At 46.4% G+C, this 17,010-nt stretch overlaps 1 protein-coding gene across 4 annotated transcripts in view; it reads left to right on the forward strand.

Annotated features, from left to right (window-relative positions):
* PACSIN2 (protein kinase C and casein kinase substrate in neurons 2) overlaps positions 1-17,010 on the forward strand; it is a 161,526-nt gene that overhangs the window by 76,911 nt on the left and 67,605 nt on the right. The window contains exon 1 of one of the 4 annotated variants that reach the window (XM_027854242.1): positions 5,029-5,138. The exons of the other annotated variants lie outside the window; for them this stretch is intronic. The gene's annotated coding sequence lies outside the window, so the exon portion shown is untranslated. Of the gene's footprint in view, positions 1-5,028; positions 5,139-17,010 lie in introns of those variants that run through there. 4 annotated transcript variants of the gene reach the window in all.

Here is a 17,010-nt window from a genome sequence, read left to right on the forward strand (position 1 = left end):
GCGGGAGGTTGGACCCGTGCAGTGGTCCGGGAGAGACAAAAAGCCTGGCAACCAGAAGCTTTTGGCTTCTTCAGTCAATCGGTCAATATTTATTGAACATAGAGTACGTCTGTCATTATAGAGATGCCTTGGATGATGAAAGGATTCAAAACCACGTCATGAGGAAGAAACCCAGGCAGAACGGGCGGCGGGGGTGAAGGCTGCAACCTGTTCTGCGAGGCTACGCGGAGGACAGCCGGGAGAGCCATGGCGGGAAATCAGGAAACCTGTTGTGTTGTGATTGTCATCCATTTCTATCTTTTGACCTTGGAAACTTTTCCTGGTTGTTCCCGTGGACATTTTATTTGAATAATGTCCCCTTTCACCCTAGGAGAGTTTACTCGGTTGATTATACTCATCAATCCTGGCATCACACTCCTTGACTAAGATCAATGGGTGAAAACTACAGGGACGTAAATTTAATGGAAGGAGCTGTCCAAAAGTGAAAGGAATTGATTCATGAGATCCCGACTTCCCATCAGTGGAGGTGTTTAGGCATAGGCTGGGCTATCCGCTGAGGGTGGCAGGGACCCCTGAGTTGAGGTCTCTGAAGTCTGTGTCAGGCCCTTCCTGGGGCAGATGTGGTCAGGGAAGCATCAGTCCCTGTGTGTATCTCCACGTGTGTGTGCATGCTTGTGTGTATGTGTGCGTGTGCATGTGTGTGTGCCTCACAGGGTCTTGTATGTAGGGGGAATGGAAATGCCCATTGAATTTGAATATACAGGAAGATAAAATATGGAGTCCAAACTAAGTAAAGCTAAAAATAAAACCAATCACTTGTAATACAAGGAAATTTAAAGTGAGCTACATATGAATGATAGAGGCAGAAATTTCTACTGGGTTCATTTTCAGTGGGTCACACAAAATTATTTTTTCCTTTCCCTGCTTTGTTTATTTAAGCTTTGTGCTTCATCTCATTTAATAGCAGATTTGAAAATATGTACTTGTAGTCTTATTTAAAGACACATTTTCTACTAGTAAGCTAGGGATCATTAGCTCAGAATTAACCTTGGGCAAAAAAAAATCTTTGTCCCAAATCTCCAGTAAGTTCCCAGAGTGCTTGGCAGTAAGAGGATTAAAAGAAAATATTGATGTGAAAGTTTTCTCGGAGGGCTGGCCTGCTACCTGGCCGCTTTCCATTACGTCAAACAGAGAGTTGCTGTCTGCACCGCCCTGTTCAATCCCAGCCCATCAGTGACTCTGACTTGTGGTGGGGCGCCATTTCAGAGCTGGACAGACCCTCAGAAGCCATCTGGTCTGTTTACTGAGGAAGAAGCTGAGTCCTTGAGAACCGAGATGCTTTGGCCAAAGTCAAAGTGACTTACTTAGCAATGGATCTGGAAGTCAGGACTGAGAGCCTCCCCAGGCCCAGTTTTGCCAGCTGTCTAAATAGGTGACTGAGTGCGAGGACGCCTGGATCTTTCCCCATCTTTCACATTGATCCTTTCTCTTTCAGCACACCATGTGTTTTGTGCACCAGCAGAATTAGACGTTGCACCTTTGCCTGTCTTCATGTTCCCTAGGCCAGCACTACCACTCTCCCATCTTTGCCTGTTGGATCTGGCCTTTAAGACTCACCTTGTTTTGTGCCCTTCTCTAACAGTTTAATTAACCCTTTGCTTCTTTCAACCTCACTTTACCTTGTCTACACTTGTACGATGATTGATGTTGCAAGATGCTTATTTGTATAGCCGTGCCTCTACTTGACCATAAGGGAAAGAACTGGTTAATTTCTCCAGAGGCAATGAGGTGGCCCAGTGGATAGAGCACTGAGCCTGTAGTCAGGAAGACCTGAGTTCAAATGTGGCCTTAGACATTTATTAGCTTTGTGACAGTGGGCAAGTCACTTAATCTCTCTCTGCCTCTGTTTCCTTATCTGTAAAATGGGAATAATAACAGCATCTACCCTCCAGGGATCTTATAAGGATACAGTGAGGGAATTATAACTTAAAGCACTACATAAATGTTGTCATCATCATCTTTGTAGCTGTCCTGGCCCAGGGCCTTGCACGTAATTAGAAAATGTTTTTGTTGAGTTGAATAGAAGTAGCCAGATATTACCTAGACTCCCAGAATGTTTGGCCTCTCTGGGTTTGATTCCTTAAGGGAAGGAAATGTATGGCTTTTCATCTGTGTCTTCCCAGTCCAGCAGCCTCCTTGAATAGAACCAACAGTAAACAGACCCAATTATTTCCTCAGGTTTTCCCATCTTTAAAATGGGCGCCAGAGCCGCCTGAGAGATTTCCTCTTTCGTAGAATGATTAGGAGTCAGGAGATACCACGGTAAAACTTCAGGGTTATTTTAAGACTTGCCGCATAAGTCTTCGTGATCTTGCCCCCCCCCCCCGATCTGCCTCCCAGCCCAGTTTTGCAGACTCCAGTTTCTCCGAGCATTCTCTTGAAAAGGTGGCTCCTGGTTCTCTTTCCTTTAGAGTGTCAGGAGAGGTGAAAACGAAGCTTTTGAACACCTCCTTGTATGTCCCAGAGGAGAAAATGTGATGGAGTACACAATTAAACCAGCACCTACTATGCGCTTGGCACTGGGATACAGAACCAAACATGAATCAGAATCTCCTTATCCAGAAGCTTATGTTCTACCCGCAGCACCATTTGGGACAAGAAAATATTGTTGCTGAGATAGATCTTGATGTTTAGAAGCATTACTTGCCACATGCTCTCTCTTTGTAAAGAGAGACGGAATCGCATCTGAAATGTCTCCACTCTCTCCTTTGACTTGGGTTTGAATGCAGATCTTGGAGTTTGCCATGCTGATTTGGAACAAAGTTTCGTGGATACCGTTTTGCTTTTTTACCGGTCATTTCCAAGTACAACGGCATCATTGTTGCACTCAGCGGCCACCCTGAGGTGTTAGAGATGAAAACCTTTCATCAGATTCCTTCTTGTCAGATGTCAGAAGTGCCTTTATTTTCACCTCCATGCATTACGGCTGGGGTGAGATGTAAGATGTGATGAGAAGGATTGCAGGAGTAGGGAACCGTGGCCCTCTGGGTCTCAAGTGCGGCCGTTGGACTGAATCCCAAAGGGTCGCACTTGACGACCTTCAGGGCCACATGAAGCTTCAAGGCTGCAGGCCCTTGGATTAGCTGGTAGATAGCCATAATCTAGGCTTGGCCTCAGATGATTCCTGGAGCCTGTTTGGAGCCCACGTTGCCTGTGGATGTTTGTGGAAGCCCTGGAGTGAGCCCAGAGCTGGGTTGCCTCTAACTTCTTCCCAGAAATCATTATTGTTAGGAATCTGACCCGGATGGAGTACCTCCTCTGTTTAGGGCCCCGTGCAGAGAGTTGGGTGGCACAGAGTTCTAGGAAAGGGGCTGCTTAGGAACTTGGAGGAGGGAGGCGACTGCCCTGGGGGAGGCTCACCACCACTGGTTCTATTCAAGGAGGCCGCTGGACTGTGAAGACATGGATGGAAAGTCCCGGATTCCCTTCCCGTAAGGAATCAAGTCTGAAGAGGCCAAACAGTCTGTGAGTCTGGGTTGTAATTTGCTATTGACGTATTGTCATCGATGGCTGTGTATCTGTTTTTATTCTGAAACTGTGTAAACACACAGACTATTAGCGTACCTCATGGAAATGTCTCAACTGAAAGAAACGTTGGAAGTCGTCTGTGTCCGTCTTTGCTCCAGGTATTGAGATGGGCACCAGGAAGGCCAGAACAGGGAAGAATTTGTCCACAGTGCGTGCTCAGATTTAGAAGATTGGGTTTTGCTGCTTTCCCACTTCCATTCCTGAAGACTGCCTGTGGAGATGATAAAATAGGAGTGGATACAAGATACTGTCTTTGCCCATGGTGGAGGCCAGTTGAGTTTTGAATAGCTGGCAGGAAGCCTGGGGTCATGGCAGGGGCTCTGGACTTGGCAGATGGAGACCACGTTTTAAGGCTGGTTTCTGCTGCTTCGGAGCTGTGTGGCCTTGGGCCAGCCCTTTCCCCTCGTTCTGCTTCTGCTTTCACCTTTGCAGAAGGTGAGTTGGCCTGAGTGACAGTGAAGAAACCCTCTGGGCCAACAATTTGGATTTATGCTTTTTTTTTTTTTTGGAAAGTCCTCTGTTTGAGCTTTCTGGGAGCAGGTGCTCCAACAGGCAGCCTGTCATTTGCCCTCGTGACCATTTGTTTAAAAAGCCAGTGTCCTGATCTCAGGCTTTCCTGTAGCTGCAGTCTTTCCTCCTTCCTCCTGGGCATACAAGGTCTTAGTCACCACTGCCTGCTCGATTTTTTTTAAGGGAGAAAAAAATCTCAAAGCTGCCTCTGCCTTTCCCTTGTTTCACACTTCTTCAGCAGGGAAAAACCCTGAAGACAAGTGTGCAAAAGAACTGACTGTTCTCTAAACTGTATTGGAGGAGGACAGTGTGAGTCATTGTAGCTTAATATTGATGTTTTAGTATCTGGTTTATTTTTAAACAGCTCTGTGCAAGTGGGGTTTCTTCCCTGGTTTCTGTTGCCATGGAGTCATAATATTTCTATAAATCACTTCTTTATTCTTTCTCACACACACACCTCTCAACGTTACAGTTCATTAGAACTCAGATATCCTACTTAGGACATCTAAGACTATTTCTTCAACTAGAATGATATTTATTCCAACATTAGAAACACTAGTCAATTATTTTTCTTTGTTCACTGGACCAGAAAGTTAGTATGAAAGCCCTGGACCTTGGACAAGTCATTTGCCCTCTCTCTGACCTCAGTTTCCTTCTCTGTAAAATGAGATTAGACTTACCAAGGGTTAGAGTTAGGGTTAGGGTTAGTTATCATCCTAACTGGTGGAGGTTGGGAAGCCCAAGAGGCAAGACATGTTTGGAAGAAAGGCTTGTGACTCTGGGGTGAAGGCAGCCAGGTGTCTGTCTCTGTCCCCTCCCACCTCCCTGTCTCCCTCCATCCCCATTCCCATCCCCCATGAGCTGAGTCACTTCCTTTTTAGATTGAAGACTTGAGGGTACAGTCTCTGTTCTTCAGAATCAGCTCTGGGAGGCCCGGAGTGGCCTTGGGGGCTTGTCTTTTTCTTTGCCTCCCACTCTCATGAGCTTCTAAGAGGTGGGCAGCCGCATTGCTTAAGAAAATAGCAACCGGAAGACAAAGGGTGAGGCTGATCATTTTTTATCCTTCACTGAGCTTTGAGGGGCTGGCTTCTCACTTTGCAGCAGATACTGGCCGTGCTTCATGCTGGAAAAACCTGGACCAAAGCAATGGCCTCAACATCCAGCCGGAGGCGGAGCTGGAGATGCTTGTTGGGTTGTTGACATTTTATTGCTCTGAGGAGTGGGCCTATTTTATTTCCTCAGGCAGGTCTTTGAACTGCCTGCTTTGCTTTTTATCATTAGTTGGGCTTTCCTGTTGGTGGGTCCCCAGGGCTGACAAAGCAATGGCTTTCCAGCTTCCAAAGGCACCTGGTCAGACCTTTACCCTCTAGACTTCGTCTTCCACAAGAGATAAGAGATCATGTAGCCTCTCTACTTGAGGGGGAGGGGGAGAGGCTGATGGAGCTGGTTTGCCTCTCTGTTACCTGTACCCGTTGTTCTTTGTTCTGGCCTTCAGACCCGAGGTCCTCTTCCCACGGCTCCTCTGGGATGCCCACCAGCCTTTTCCAGGCTGAACATGCCCAGTTACTTCAGCTCTCATACTCATGGTATGATTCACTCACCATCCTGGTCATTCTCCTGGATGAAAACCAGCTGATCAGTGTCCTTACCCACCTGTGGTCCTTGGGACTGAGCACAACATTCCAGATGTGTTCTTAGGGCAGCGTACAGTGAGTGGGACTGTGCCTTCCTTCACTGATGAGGGCTGGGCTGGGCTTCCCTCAGTGTGGCCTGATATGGCATGGCCTTTTAGATTGTTTACACATTGAAATGGTGGTCTACTTTAACCCTGAAAACTTTGCCCCCATCTTGTACTCAAGAGGTTGACTTTTTGGACCTAAGTACAGGCCTTTCCCCTTATCTCTTTTATGTTTCATCATTTTCTTGTCTAACCTGCTGGACTCTGTTGCTGCTGTACGCTTACTTCCTTTCCAGCTTTTCATTGTCTGCACATTGGAGAAGCGTACCCTTGCTGGCTTACACAAGTCAGTGATAGAGAGGAGCCGTAGCATAGGGCCCACCCTCTAACAGGCTTCTAAAGCGACAGCCCCCCCAGCCCCGAAAGTATGCTAGTTACCTTTAGGAGCTCAGCTGAATGCTCTTCCCACTGTGCTGCTTAAATGAATGTTTGATCTTGCACATCAAGTCCAGTTTCTTCCCTAATGGAACTGGGGGCTAGGAGGGTGGTATACCTTTCCTGATTTCACACATACAAGAGACCAGGCCTAGTCCCTCCATACTTCCAGTCTAAGCTCTTTCCACTGCTCCCAAGTATTCAGATGGATCTATGATTTGGGAATCCCTCCATGCTTGCTTATCCTCTACATCTCTTGTAGATGTTCTCCCCCAGATTGACCCCCAGAGGCACCAGCCACATACTGGAGGATGGCCTTCTTCAACATCTCCTGACCTAGGCCCAACCTTCTGCCTGTCCCCCTCTCACTCCCCATTGGGCAGGCCCATTTTCTCTTTCTCTCAGATTATCCCTGATGACCTTTTGTCTTCCTGTTCTGCCCCAAAGCTCTTGGGTTTTATGTTGCAATCTGCTCATCCCCACTGTACTCAAAGAGAGGGTACTTTTTGTTCAGCACTTTCCCTATTGGTATTGGACCCTGGGTATGTATGCCCAGTGCTTGTTATTGAAGAGCTGTCAGAGAATCTCAGAAATGGAAAAGAATAGTGCAGGCAACATCCCAGGGGCCAGAGAAGAGAGATCACTGTTTGACTGGAGCATGGTGGGGGCAGTGTGGAGTGAGAGGAAAGAGACAGAGAGAGAGAGAGAACCAGACAGACAGCTAAAGACAGAGACAGGCAGAGAGAGAAAGCTACGGAGACCAGAGAGGGAAGGAGGGGGCGACGCAGAGAGACAGAGATCAGAGATCGAGACAGGGAGAGAGAAAACACCAGAGGCCGAGGGACAGAGAGAAAGAGAAAGTACCGGAGTACCAGTTCAAAAGGAAAGCCGAGAAAGAAAAAGGACGAGAGAGAGAGAGACGCACCAGAGAGAGTGCAAGTACATGTATGTGAGTGTGTGTTGGAAACTGGAAAGGGAGTGAGATTTCCACATGGGGGTCTCTGAATGTTAACCAAAGGCCTTGGAGCTTGGTGGGCCCTAGAGAGCCAGTAGAGATGTTAAAGGGGAGGAGTGACACGTACCGAAATTCTGCAGCTTGTCCCTAAGGAGATAACGGGGGAGGAAAGCTGGAAGGAGTCTGGTGTGTCCCTTGGATTTGTGGAGAGTGGGTAAGTGAGAGTCCAGGGAGAATCAGGAAACTTTAATGAATGAAATGATGAAGGTATCAGGAACCAGCTTCAATAAGAAGGGCATGGGGCAGGGGACTTATTCAGTAAGACAGAAGTGAGTGAATGAGGAGGGAGCTTGGCCGCCAGTTTAGGATTTTTTAACTATGTGTAAAGGAAATGGGAGCTGAAGCAGGTAATGAGATGAATACTGCAGAGTCATTCCGGGGGTGGTTGGGTGGGAGTAGTGCCAGAAGCACCAGCTAAAGCTCCAGAAGAAAGCTCAGGGAAGGCAGGAAAAGCCTCAGCAGCTCTACTGGGGAAAGTGAAGACGGGGCCTTGTGGCAGACGAGCATCTAAGCTTAGACTTTGTGCCTCTTGTGTCTTGTCGGAGAGGATGGAATTAAGCCAGAGAGTGGAGCGCACCATGAGAGGCAGAGAAGAGAGAGTTTCCCTGTGAAAACAGGCTCAATTCTGCTCCCGACTTTTCCCAGCAGTGGCCTCTCCACTTGGTCCCCATGTCCCCATTCTTGCCAGGCCAGTGGTATTTTTGGTTTCCCTTGATACATTTAGGGATTATTTCATGACTAAAATCCCTTTGGAGAGTTGCTTTAATCTGTCATTGGAATTTCACAGAAGACTTAGAAAATTAAATATAGTTCAGAAACTCAGGCTTGTATGTAGTCTGACACAGGATCTTTTCTTCATTTTTCTTCAAAATTTTGTGGCTATGGACAGAACGCCAGTCCTAGAGTCAGAAAGAGCGTAGTTCAAATTTGGCTTTAGACATTTACTAGCTGTGTGTCCTTGAGCAAGTCCTTAAACTTTTGCCTCAGTTTCTTCATCTGTAAAATGGGAGTAATAATAACACCTACCTCCCATGGTTGTTGTGATATTATATAAATGTTAGTTATTATTATTATTAAGTCTGGTCAATGCATGACCTTCAAAAAACAGTAAGCATTTTTTTAAGCACCTACTATGTGCCAGGTGCTGTGCTAAGTGCTGGGGATACAGATATGAAGAATTTAACAGTCACTGTCTGCAAGTAGCTAACACTCTTTGTTTTTAAAAATCAGTGTTTATTGATGTCATTCATTTTTACATTGCCTCCTGAATTCTTCTTTTTTCCCTTTATAACAAATAATTTGTTTTAAAGAGCAACAAAAGAAGAGAAAACAAGTCAGCGAAATGAATCAAAATGACATTAAATGCAATGTACCTTGGGCATGTACCCCCCTCCCAAATGAATGGGGGGGGCGATGTCTTCTCATATGTCATCTTTAGGGCTCAGCTTGTTCTATATAATTTTGCAGTATTCTTTATCGTTTTGTGGCTCTTTGTTCTGTTTACATTGTTATCATCATTGTGTACGGTGTGTTCCTGGCTCTGCATCAGTTCATGTAGCTCTTCCAGGTTTCTCAGTACTCATCACCCATATTATATCTGACAGCACAATCAGATTTCATGGCATTCATGGCATTCATGGCCCACGTCTGGTTTGGCCATTTCCCGGTCGATGGCCATCTATCTCCTTTGTTTCTAGTTCTTTGCTGCCACAGAAGCTGAATAACTTACATTCAATAGGAAAGCAAACACGTTCACACATAAGTATTTGGAGAAGTTTGGGAGGGAGGCAGGTAAGAGCTGTTGAGGGGCTCAGGAAAGGCCTTGGCTCCAAGGTGGTGCTGGGCGGATCTGGTGAGCAGGGCTGAGCAGGGAGGTCAGGCAGTGCCCAGGCACAGGAGAGAAGGTGGCGGGGCCTGTTTGACTGGATTGCAGAGTGTGGGGGCAAGAGGAGGAAGTCCAGGGAGGCCAGAAAGGTAGGTCAGGGCCAGGTCAGGGACTTGAAGGCTGAGCCGAGGAGTTTCTGTTTGATCGCCTGCATTCTTTCAGTCTCCAGGTTTGTAACATCAGGGCTGCTCTTGACTCCTCCTTCTGCCTTCACCCCATTAGCCAATCAGATACCCAGTGTGGCTGCTTCTACACCCTCGATCGCTCCCATCCAAGTTTTTTTTCCCCCTGCTACCACTTCTATCCAGCCCCTCTTCCCCTCTCACCTAGATGAATGCAGCTGCCTCCTAATTGATCCTTGTATCCTTTCTTCCCACTCTAGTCCAGCCCTGCCTTCTGCTACCAAAGTGGTCATCCTTGAGTGCAGCTCTGACTGCATCAGTCCTCTGCTCAGTAAACTCCAGTGACTCCCTATTATCTTGAGGGGACAGTAGGTCGACGGGGGTGGGGGCGGGGGGTGGACATCTTTGAAGGCAGAAGGGAAAGACTCAGTTGATAGAAGGAGATTGAAGATGGGCAGGTGTTTGAGGGTGCGATATATTGGAGAAAATGAGAGGGAATGGGGTCAAGGGCACATGTGAAAGCATTGGCTTAGAGAGGTAAGAGGGCAATCGTGGTGAAGGATCTCAGTTTTCTCAGTAAAGTAAGAGACAGAATTCTCAATTGAGGGAGGGTGGTGACAGAGATGGGGGCTGGAGGAGAGAAGTTCTCCAGTTGCTTCTGTAGGTCCTGTGATAGGGATTCATTGGGGAGGAAGGAAAGGATTGCCTCATTGTGGGGAGGGTTCCATTGAAGTTGGGTCACATGGATATGTTAATCCCCCAGTCAGCGCAGTGGGGTGACTTTCTCCAGCTCCAGGATAGGACAAGACAGTGAAGGGTTAAAGAGCAGAGGACAGTAGAAAGTTGAATTTGTGACCTATAAGGGTGAGATTATAAAAAGAAGAAAGTGAAGTCAGCACAGGGCTAATAATAGCCTGAGAAAATACTGAGGGACAGAGTGGGTCGGCTTGACAAAGGCGAAAAATAGGGTTAGGAGGGGTGAGGCGTGGGGACGGATGGAGCCTTAGGTTGTGGCCAGAGAGGGAAATGAAGTTTTGGATTAATGACATGGTAGACATGGGTAAAGGCTCATGAGACCGTTCCTACATGTGACCATTCCTTCCTTGGCTGCAGTTGAGTGAAGGGGGGTCCTCATGGGATTTCAGGCTCCTGTGGAATTGAGAGGTTAGGGTAGGGGTGGGGAACCTGCAGCCTCGAGGCCACATGGGGCCCTGTAGGTCCTCAAGTGCAGCCCTTAGGCAAAGGGTTCCCCTCCCCTGGGGTAGGGAGTTGAGCATCAGGGTGGATAGTGAAGTGTCTTAGTATAAGGGCAGGAATTCGGGGTGGGGGGAGTATGTTCTGAGCCTGAGAAAGAAGAGAGCCCAAGCTGAGGATCAGCACAAAACAGCCGCGACTCTGGATTGGATGGAAATGTTGGCTGAATGAACATCGGCAGAAGATGGTGCTGAGTGATGGGTCTGTTCATGGCACTGGTCAGGAAGCAGGTGGCTGTCCCTCCTCGCCAACGTGGTATTATAACACTGCATTATAATAATACAACAGCACATCATTGGGATGACTTTTATTTTGTATTAAACCAATCAGAGACTAGTTCCATTTATTTGCCACCTTTTCGTTAGGAGAGATCCTAGAACATCTTTCAGTCTAGTCTCTTCTGTATGGAATCAGAGGTGATTGTTCAAAAACACGGTTCAGCGCACAGCTCATTCATTAAATTTATGGGTTACTTTGGACGGTCAGAAAATCCTTTTTTGATTTATTTCAGTTTCTCTTGATGCCAGCACCTACGCCTGTTGGGAGGATGCGTGTGTTCTTTGGGGAAAATATGCTGCTTACGTGGACACGCTGAACTTACGTAACGTGATCCATAAATCTGTCCCTTCTCCCTCTTCATAAATAAAATGTAACCATCAGTTGGCTTGCTGATCTTTCATCTGTATCGGCCTAAAAGTGATGAACAGCTTGTGCAGTTAAGCCGCATACAGATTTTCTGTAGGCCGGATATCATTTCCTGAACGTCAGTGAAACCATCCCTACTTCATCCTCATTCTGTATCAACTGTTCTCCTCTCTCTCTCTCTCTCTCTCACCTCTCTTTCATTCTCTCTCTCTCTCTCCTCTCTCTCTCATTCTCTCCCCCCCCCTCGGCTAGGCAATGGGGTTAAGTGACATGCCCAGGGTCACACAGCTAGTAAGCGTCAAGTGTCTGAGGCCAGATTTGAACTCAGGTCCTCCTGACTGCAGGGCCAGTGCTCTATCCACTGTGCCACCTAGCTGCCCTGTATCAACTGTTAAGATTATTCTGGTTCGTTCTCCTGAACGACTGGGCTGCCCTGTCTGCCAGACTAAACCTGCCGTTCCCTTCACATGCCTTCTCAGGACTTAGGTCACAGTAAAATGAATGAAAAGAACCTTTCTACCTTTTCACAAATACTGGAACAGAACCACAAATTGGATGAAATCCAGGGGCTCGTTTGTGGTGAATAATACTCAGTTACTAGCATTTTGCCTGGAATACCCTATCCATTCTTTGCAAAGCCTTTCCTAATCACTCTACTTGAAATTTATCCCTTTTATTTTTAAAAACAATTTTGTTTTTAAGTTTAATTGGTGGCTCCTGTTGTCCTGTCAGTCATCTGCAGATACACTGTCCCACTTAGTCAGCCTTTGTTGTTGTTCAGTCATTTTAGTTGTGTCCAACTCTTGGTGACCGTGACCCCTTTTGGGGTTTTTTGAAGTAATTTATTTATTTATTTGCAAGGCAGTGGGGTAAAGTGACTTGCCCAGGGTCACACAGCTAGTAAGTATCAAGTGTCTGAGGCTTTTTAAAAAAATTTTAATTAATTTATTTATGTTCTTTTAGTTTTCAACAATCACTTCCATAACCTTTTGAGTTTTAAAATTTTTCCCCTCCCTTCCCAAGGTGGCACGCAATCTGATATAGGCTCTACATATACATTCCTGTTAAGCATATTTTTGCATTAGTCATGTTATAAAGAAGAATTAGAATCAATAGGAGGAACCACAAGAAAGAAGAAACAAAACAGAAGGAAAAAAAAAGCAAATAGTATGTTTCGATCTGCATTCAAACTCCATAGTTCTTTCTCTGGATGTGGATAGCATTTTCCATCATGAGTCCTTTGGAGATGTCTGAGATCCTTGCATTGCTGAGAAGAGCTAAGTCTGTCAACTTTAGTCATCACACAAAGTGGCTGTTACTGTGTACAATGTTCTCCTGGTTCTGCTGAAAACAGATTTGAACTCAGGTCTACCTGAATCCAGGGCTGGTGCTCTATCCACTGCGCCATCTAACTGCCCCTTGGGGTTTTCTTGGCAGCTCATTTTACGGGTGAGGAACTGAGGCAAACAGGGTGAAGTAACTTGCCCAGGGTCCCAGCGCTAGCTAGCAAGTGTTTGAGGCTGGATTTGAGCTCAGGAGGGAAGATGAGTCTTTCTGACTCCAGGACTGGTGCTCTGTGTACCATGGCATCACCTAGCTGCCCAAAGTCGACCTTCCCTGGTAACCAAGAGAAATAATTAAAGAGAACCGAGTGTGGCAGCATGATGAACTCTTAGAGCATTTCCCCATCTCTGCTCTGGAGTCAGGATTGGTCCTGGTTGTTAGCCAACATCAGGCTTCATTGTGATTCTCTTTGTGCTGGTGTTTTTGTCATCAGGCACAGGGTGTACCAGTGGTCTGAGTGCAGTGACCCGACATGTGAGCTGGTCAGGGTTTGAATAGCTTCACGACTGCAGACTAATACTGCAGTGACGCCACGGGCCTTCTTTTTCTGGTTCTCTTCGCTCCACTCTGTCTTCCCACGCCCCTCTGAGTTCTTTACAGTCACCCTTTCTTAAGGCAGTATAATGTTCCATCTCATTAATGTGCCACAATCTGTTTCCAAGTTTTCACTACCACAAAATATGCTCCTGTGAGGAAGTCAGTGGTATGGGAGCTCTCTTAATATCTTTGACCTTCTTAGGATGCAGCATTGGTATTTCTGGGTCAAAGGGTAGGAGCAGTTGAGTATTTTTGGGAGGTTAATTTGGAAATGTTTTCTAGAATGACTCACATTTTCATCAGTGTATTAGTGTCCCTGTCTTCCTGTAGATCGTCCAACTAGAATGGTCTCTTATTATCTTTGCCAAGTGTAAGGTGAAATCTCTTAATGATTTGTAATAATCACTAATGTACGTATTGATTCTTTTGGGGACAAAAGAACTGTTTATGACCTTGGATCATCCATCTATGGGAGATGCCTCTTGGTCTCAGGTGTTACATTCCTCCATATTTTGGGTATCAGACCTTGATCAGAGATACTTTATGTAAAGGACTTTATGTCCCCCAGGTGAGTTTTCCTTATCCTGGCTGCATTGATTTTGTTCATGCAAAAGCTTTTTTACTTTTGCTTGGTGGAAATCATCTGTTTTCTTTCCCTTCGATGACCTGGGCGGGATGACTTCTCCCCCTGGAAGCCTGGAGCACTTGTGTCATTATTCTTTTGAACATTTTAGGTTGTGATCTCCTAGGGGTCTGGGACTGGTCTTAGACATTTGTATATAGCAAAGGGGCTTGTACCTACAGGGTAAGTGTTCTGGGCGAGTGAGTGGATCCCCTCTTCTAGATAGGAGAGCCTGTCTGGCTCTTTGTGCAGCTCCATCCAGAAGAATCCCAGCCAAGGTTTGGTTTTGGTAAATGATGAAGCTTTTGGAAATCCTTCCTTTGTGGCTAGCAAGCTGTGTGGGGTTTCTTAAGAGAATTTATTTTGTGTTGTCTTGTTCTGCCGGCCCTGGGGCACACAGGACAGATTTTCTTGTTCTCGCCCACTCGTGTTTCTGCAGTCCACCCGCTTCCCTTTTCATGCCAAAGTTGCTGTTCCCTCTAAAGGTAACATATGATGACATTAATCCTCATGTGGCCAGCACACCCCTTCTGTCAGCAGTAATTACTGAAACTTTATTCAGCCTTCTTTTAACCTTTCTCTACTCTCAGTGGATAGATTAGGCCCCAATGCCAAATGTTTGTAAAATTGTCAATTTAATTTGCTTAAAAATGAATGAAAGTCCATTTTTACTCTGATGTCTCATCAGAAGCACACTTATGCTGTCGTATCTTCCTCAAACAGTATCCAGAATGTCAAATCTTTTATGTCATAGTTGCACTTTCACTTTTTCTAATACAAATTCCTGACCTTAGATAACTCCCGCTTTTCATCCTCTTTTCTCCCACCCCAGAGAGCCACCAAACCCTGCTCACTGTGATCTTGTCACAGTTCCCTAAGAGTTAGACTGAATTTTCTCATCTGGGCAGCAGGGGCAATAGTGCAGATGTGATGTGTTAGCGAAGGTGAACTCCTGGCCACTGCTGATTTCAGACTCCTCCTCCGCTTCGTCCTCCTCCTCCTCCTCCTGTCTCCTTTTTCTCTCTCCTCCCCCCCTCATCCTCCCTTTTTCTGCCCTTATGACATACTCCTCCCTCTCTGCTGCTCTGAATCTTTCTCTTCCTTCAAGGCTCCTGTCAAATGCCGCCTCCTCAGGGAAGATGAGAGTCCAGCTTTCCAACTAACACTTGGCAGATTCTCTTGCCCTTGGAGTCCTTCATTGCCGTTCCCCACGTCACTGACGCCGTAATCCCAGCTTCTAGTTCTCTTAGTGAATGGAGATATTGTCTTGGATTCCATGGAAGGCAGCTCAGAGCTATCCATCATCACCTTAATTATGGTGGCCACCGATGGACTGTTGTGACTCTGTCCTTTATCATCCAGAGGCTGAGAAGAGGGTGGCCAAAGGGGTTCTGAGCAGCTTTGCTTTCTGTTCTTGTGGATTGTCACCGTGCCACATGAGATACTGTCAAGGAAGAAATGACAAGGCCTAACAGTTGATTACATGTGTAGGTTAAGTATGGGTGAGGAGCTGAGGATGATAAGTTATAAGCCTGGATGATGGGGAAGAAGGTCTGGGGGGCAAGTGCTGTTTTGGAGATGGTGACTTTGAGATGTCTTTGGGACATGCAGTTTGAGATGTACACTAGGCAGTTAATTGGTGATGCAGGGGGAGGGGGTACGGGGCGGGTCCAGGAGACAGGTTAGGGCTGAATAAATGGATCTAGGAGTCATCTCCCTAGAAGTGATAATTGTACCCATAGCGGCTGTTGAGATCACTAAGAGAGTGGAGAAGGGAGAGTAGGGCGCAGGATAAAGCCTTGGAGTATATCACAGTTAGTGGGTTTGGCCTAGAGGAAGATACAGCCAAAGAGCTTGAGGAGGAGAGCCAGGAGAGAACAGGGTCATGACCATCTAGAGAGGAGAGAGTATTTAGGAGAAGAGGCTTATCCACAGCATCAAAGCAGGTGAAGCAGGATGAAGAGCCCTGAAAAATGAGAAAAGGCCCTTGGAGTTGGTACTCTGGTTGTGACTTTGGATAGAGCAGTTTCTTGATCAGATTGGAAGCCAGATTGTGTAGGGTTTAGAAGGAGTGAGAGAAGAGGGATGAGGTACTTGGTGTAGATGCTTTCTCAAGGAATTTAACCATGAAAGGGAGAAAAGAGATGGGACCACAGCTGGTAGGGATGGTCATAGCGAGTGAGGGTTTTTTAAGGATAAGGGAGAAATGGACATTTTGGTAAGTAATAGAGAGGAAGGGATTGTGAGATAATGGGCGTGATAGAGGGAGTGGTCTGCTGGAGGAGACAGGATGGCATGGGATCAAGGGTGCATGCAGAGGGGCTTGCCTTGCAAGAAGGACCACCTCTGAGAGTAGGGAAAATCATCTGAGTGATGGGAGATGAGGAGAATGGAAGAAGAGGGAGCTCTCAGTGATGTATGTAGCAGGGGCAATAGCTGATGTAGGTGGGATAGGTAGTGAATCGGTTCAGGAGAGGTAAAAGGATTGTCTTGCTGCGGTGAGGGCCCACTACAATCAGTGCTGAGAATGAGAGGGTGGAGAGGAGATGGTTGAGTTCAGCTGGTTCACTGAGCATCAGGCTAGGGAAAGGAGAAGGCGTAGCCAGGGCAGGGGAAAGAAGTGAGGGCTGGGGGGATTGGAGGTTGGAACTCATGAACGTGGGAGTGTATGGAAGGCAAGCTCTCAACTTTGCTGGGTACTCCCCTCCTCAGCCATTCCAGGCAGTAGTTTCCATAATTGCGCACTATCTGTGTAGCTTCATTAGCTTTGAGGTCCCCTGGTCCAAAGAGTCGCTCCATTTAGTTCTGTTTACTCTAAAAATATTTAACTCTGTAATTCACATTTGAAATTTGATGAACAGTTTTTACAGTTGCTTAAAATTTCTGTCTTTGAAGTTCACAGTTTTTATTGTCACTCAGGTTTCTATTTTTCAAAACCTAATTGAGTGTGGAGAACTTTCAAGGTTCATTTGTTTAAATACGTAAATTCAGTTCTTACTTTAACCTTTTGTTTGCCATCTTTTTCCAAATTGTCGTAATTACAGAGAAAATATTTGTATCTTCAGGTATTTCACAAGTAACTTTCTGAGTAACAGAAGATGGTGGGTGACCTCAGCAGGACCCCTCACATTAGCTGCTTTTCATATTGTGCTGGGCTGGCGTAGGCTCACAGAATTCAGAGAAGCTTACTTCGGGGCTGAGCAGACTGCCTCACCTGGGAGTACGGAGTAGGGCACGCAGGTGGCGGAGGGGGAGCACTGAACACGGGACCTCTGCTTCCTCAGTCGCTGGGTGTTGTGCTCTGTCTGCTGCGGTCTCTGTCCCACCCCTGCTGTAGGGTCTGTTCCTGTCTGCCCGTCTCTTGCTTCATTTTGG

Source organism: Vombatus ursinus, unplaced genomic scaffold (assembly GCF_900497805.2).
Source record: "Vombatus ursinus unplaced genomic scaffold, bare-nosed wombat genome assembly UNPS02010394.1, whole genome shotgun sequence".
NCBI classification, from domain to species: domain Eukaryota; kingdom Metazoa; phylum Chordata; class Mammalia; order Diprotodontia; family Vombatidae; genus Vombatus; species Vombatus ursinus.